Genomic DNA, 5,617 nt, shown 5'->3' on the forward strand with positions numbered 1-5,617 from the left:
TTTCTAAGTGTTCTTTGATACGTTCACTTTTGTCCCATAGGTGAGTTATCTTGGTAATTCGGGCGTTACAACTCCTCTCTGATGAATAAAGTGCTTCGGGTGATCTAAGCCATATTCATTATCCCTCTCTCAAGGGCTTGCTCTTCTTCTTTTTTTTTTTTTAAGGGCTTGCTCTTCTGTGTTCAAAGTCCAGTTGCCTGGGGCCGAAAGCCTCTGAGGTGTTCTTGGTCCATTTTTCTCCATCAGTCCTCATAAGCGATCAATGTCCTGAGTCCGGCAGAGTGGCCCCTGTCCGTCCCCTCAGCCACCATCCGGGTCTGGGCTCTTCCCATGGCTGGCCTTTGCAAGAACTTCATAGCTTCTCTCTTGCCCTGGTCTTTTCTCCTCGAAGCCAACCTCTGAGCGGCCAGTCCCAGGCCAGTACTGAGCCCGTTACCTCTAGGGCCCGTGCCCGTTCTTGGAGTCTCAGAGCAGAGGGGAGCCCAGGCAAGGCTGGCATCTGGAATGCACTGATGGGTGGGGACTTTCATAGCTGCCTTCGAGGCGGTCCAGCTGGAGCAAGCCTTCGTGATGCTGTTTGCCAGCTTCCTCTCTCTCCCCCACAGGATGGCTCCTTCACCCCCATCCTTTCCAAACTGCACAGATCCCCTCAGCCTTGGATTGTGGTCTTTGCCCACCCCAGTGCCCATCCCTTCTCACAGGAGAAAGGAAAGGAGCCCCTTTTACTTCATTCAGGGACATAGGAGGTGGGTGTCCTTTCACTTCTTTGTTGGCCTATTTTAGTAGTTGAGCCATTTAGCAGATGTGAACAATAAATATGACCCTCTTGCAGGAAGAAAGATTTTACATCTCGTGGGAGGCTGGTGTCACCTCCGCTGGTGTCCTGCTCCTGTGGGTCCTCACTGTGTCTAAGTGAAGGGGGGGCTCCCCAGCACTGTGCCCATGGCCCTTCAGGTCAGAACCCCCCCACCCCCCACATCCTTTCCAGTGTCCACGCTCACACTGCTCTCTCTTTGCCAACTGCTGCAGGAGCCTGAGAAGTAAGGCCTGGGTTACCGCTGGATTGGTAGGAGGCCTTCCTTAGTCACCAGTCTTAGATAAAAATTCTCTAGTGGACATCATGGTCAAAAAGAAGACGGCTCATGTTAGGCAGAGACTTGCCTCTGTGAACAAAGAGGAGCTCCCCGTGTCTCACTCATTGGCAGACATGGCATTCCTGACCAAGAGCCGAGCTGGGGTGGAACACCGCTTTGTGCATACCCCTCCTCAGGCGTCTCAGACCTGTAGGCCACACTGGAGCCACTTCTACCTCTCCCAAGACAAAGTACCAGGACCCACACAAGTGCTGGGGTCTTCTCTCCCCTTTGTCCTCAACTCTGAAGGCCCAGGCCTAGTCAGAGCCATGTCTCGCACTCCCTGGGCCCATGTAGGGTCAAAGGGGCCTGGTCTTTCCGCCCCTAGTTGCTCCCTTATCAGGGTGACTTTCTTGCAGGAAGTTTTGCTATTTGAGATAATGCCACACTTCCTAACATTGGAACACATTTTAAAGCTATTTAAATGTTTTTAAAAGACCAAAGGGTTTAGATCTCTGAGGACATGTCTCACAAAGTGCTCTTAATTTCCCACCGAGGCTAAATTCCACGCCGTTTGAAAGCTCATTACTCACCTCTTGCTGGATATCCTTTACGAATTCCCCCAATGTTCCCTCTGTGATTTAAGCCACTTTGCCTGTATATTCACCTGTAGCACAGAGGGTGGTTTTCAATTTTTCGAAGTATGTAGATCTTGTCTTCCTCCATCTGTTGAAAGTACCTTAAAGGTAGGAATGGTGTCCTTCTTGTTCCCCTTGAATTAAGAGGACTTCAGCTGGATGAGGCAAGGAGCTTCCTCAGCCAAAGTCTTATGAATAAAGGCTGAGGAGCTTCCTCAGCCCTGTAGACCAACATCTCTTTAAAAGACAAACTTAGCTTTATATGTGGATATTCTAGCATCAATAATCTTTTCTACTAAGAACTAGGCTAGGATAATAACAACTGAAATTTTTATTTGTTTTAAAGCAGAATTATTAGCTCAGCTGCATGTGAAGAATAAAATATTGGGCCTATAATTTGTTGTATATTTTATTCAGGGGAAGTGACGCTTACTTTTATGATATCCCAATTTAAAAATTCACATTGTTTCTATTAGAGCAAAAATTCATGCATATTTACATTATCTACTTCATACTTAGAGGTGGAAAATGTGATATAGCCTCAGCAATCAAAAAGCAGGTTATAATTATTCTATAACTTAGGAATAATTTGGGGCGAATATAACATACACAGTATTTTAGTTATCTGAGCATATATATGTGGGCCAAGCTGCACTGTGGCTCTCTTATTCCCGATGGCACACTATATTTACTTTGACATACATTTGTTCAAATCACATAGCTAAGTATTTTTATCCTTCCTCAGGATAATTTTTAAAAAAGATTTTATTTATTTATTCATGAGAGACACACACAGATAGGCAGAGACACAGGCAGAGGGAGAAGCAGGCTCCCTGCAGGGACCCCAATGCAGGACTCTATCCCAGGACCTCGGGATCATGACCTGAGCCAAAGGCAGATGCTCACTGAGATACCCAGATGTCCCTCTAAGGATAATTTTTGATAGCAAAATAAGCATTCTTTTTACTAAAATATGACTTCCATCATTATAATTTTCAGGTGAGCTCTATAGTTTCAATAAAGAAAATGATCAAAAACAAATAATCAAAGGGGGGTCATGTGAGATGGTTTTTCATATCTGAAGTACTTTATTTAGTAACCCCTCAGTCTGATTTATTAGTTTTCTCAATCTAGAGAAAGGCTGGGAAAAGACTGGTGCTAGTTTCCTAACCAAAAGGATGCACCAACCTATTGAAAACTCTTAAAAAAAAAAAAGAAAACTCTTGAAAATTTTCCACTTAACTAAATATACAAACTTATTTGATTAACAGTACAGTTGTGGGCTAGACATGTGGTTAGTTGTATATATCATAGAAACGCAGGGTGTCTTGGTTTTATTTCACTCCTTGTGGTAGCAATGATCCCTTTGCTGTGGAATCATGGCATATTTGTCCTACCTTATGGTATAAAGTACATCTCAGCAAAGCCAAGTATCTCATCAAATTCTGTTTTAATATTCAGAATTTCAGGAAAAACCAAGTTGTGTAAAAACGAAATTGAAAACTTTTGATGAGAAAAAGACTAAGATAAAAGTTATTTCTGAAACATTTTGTGATCACACTGGTTAATGGGTATGTGTAATCAACAGTTACAATTTTGTCCTTTTTTTTTTTTTTTTTTTTTTTTTTTTAGCAAGGCTCTTTGTTTTGGCAGAACCTTTTGATACCAAAGTGTTAAGTGATCTTTCCTTACTAGCTCCAGCCCCTGAGGGCTTGGGGATAATAATAAAGTGAACACGATGGATTGATCTGTCTTACACAATTTTGGGAAACTTTAATGACCTATGGTGTACATTAGCATCATGAAATAACTAAAAGTGATGTCTCAAGCCCAATAAAGCTGCATGCTTTTAAGAACTTTCTTTCTGGTCAAGCTTCCAGACTTTCACTTAGTCTTTCATCATTTCCTCTCAAATCAGCAACCACACACAGTTTCAAATCGCCACAACTCACACTATGTAGAAAGCAACTGATAGCACTGCAAAGACTTCAGAAGGATCCCAATATTCCTGAAAGTTTGGCATGAAAGACATTGCTAAGATCTCTGTATGTCCTACATAATATCATCAGATATTATGATTACAGAAATCCTGTATATTCTAGCTCACACTATGTATGTCCCAAACAGTAATGAGAACTGAAGAATAAGCATAGATTGAGGAGGAGAAAGGGGGAGGGAAGATGAGAAAGAGGAGAAGAGAAGGAAGAGGAGGAGATGTCATTTGGTTCATCATGATAAATTCTCAATCCAAAGTTATTGATGTGTATTGAATAAACATGGGAACAGCTCGAGCCACTACTGGAGTAGCACCTGAATGATTTTCAGATCAGACATTTCCCCTCTAAGTTACCCTAATATGGAGCATTTCCAAAGTGACTGTTCTTCCTTAAACCATGAACCATTGGACCTTTCTATCAGAGATTCAGAATGGTTCCTATGCCTATGGATCTATGCACCTCATAGTAGATGTTACCATTTAATGAAGAAGGAAAAATAGCCTGAAGGAGGAAACCTACTCGTTTGGGGAATACTGCTTTTCAATTCAATAAATATAAAGTGATTTTTATTTTGTCTACTAAGAACAATTAAAGTTTAGTATTCTGGTGTGTTCAAATGTGTATTATTGAACCTTGTGGGACACTTTTCAGTTTAACTTTTATGGAACTATGTTATTATGCAGATAGTTTTTGGATAACAGTGGGTTTCCACGTGATTTTGACAACTTGCTTGTCTATCTTTCTCTTCCTTAAACCCCTTATCTTCCTGGTTCAGACATGAGAACTTTGTACTTCCTGTGTCAAGGGTTAGGCAGAGGGGGAAACAATTCAGATAATTCATAGCTTGGATAATACAAGAATGATAGAGTTTATTATGGTATTTACAGTGGATGCTTCTGGAATGGAGATAAAGTTTTTCTCAGATTCTTGCTATATATAATATTCAGTATAACCTGTATGTTAAAGAATAAGTTTGTTAATGAATTTTCCATTTAGTCGAATCCCATATATCTCTGGAAAAGGCTAAGACATAAATGGGTTAAACTTAGTTGACGCCTAACTTGGAAGTGAGGTTAAGCTCTGTGACTCAAAGAATAGAACCAACTCATAATGAATGGATAAATGAGCTCTTCAGAGATTCACGCCATGGAAAGAGAAGATCTCCATGTTCAGGGCTGAAAAACTGGAGAAATCATAAAGTTCAATTAAAGCAAGATTGCCCCTGGAATGCAGCCCCAAAGAGGTGCTGTTAGAAAGGGGTTGATACACTGGAATGTCATCATTTTTGTCTAAAGACTAAGTGAGCAGAAAGAAGTTGGTTTACATGGAGTTTAGTCAAGAAATCTGGCAGTGTTTATCTAACTGCGTCCAGGAAAGAAAATAACAGGATCTAACAGATATGTGGAGAATGCTGGGGACAAATATGAGATTAAAGTCATGTGTTGCTGCTTTGGCCAAGATCCAGAAATACCCCCCTTTTACTTCCCTCTTCCCGTCAAGGGTCCATGCGGGAGCGAGCTCAGAAGACAGAGCCAACCAAATCATCACCATTACTGAGCAGGGGACTTTGGCCTCCAGGTACTTCTGTAGAACTCCAATGAACTAGGCTGGACTAACTGGAGGACTTAGAAGCCAAAGAAGCTGCAGCCCAGAGCAAACAAAATTATGAGGTCTGACTACTCTACTACAAATCCCAGCCCAGGTAAATCTTATTATTTCCAGCTGAGCAAAAGGGCACCCAGAGCAGACCCACTGGCAGCAGAGGAAAGGAGCAAGGACCCAGGCAGAAAGTGTTAGCCTCAGTGCCTAATGCTACCTTCCCTAGACCTTGGCAGGGAAGAACCATTGTCAACCTGTCTGAAGGAAACATCCACAACCAGGGGAATGATTTGGCCATTGGCCAGGGCTA

The sequence above is a fragment of the Vulpes vulpes genome, chromosome 5 (genome assembly GCF_048418805.1).
Source record: "Vulpes vulpes isolate BD-2025 chromosome 5, VulVul3, whole genome shotgun sequence".
Taxonomy (NCBI): domain Eukaryota; kingdom Metazoa; phylum Chordata; class Mammalia; order Carnivora; family Canidae; genus Vulpes; species Vulpes vulpes.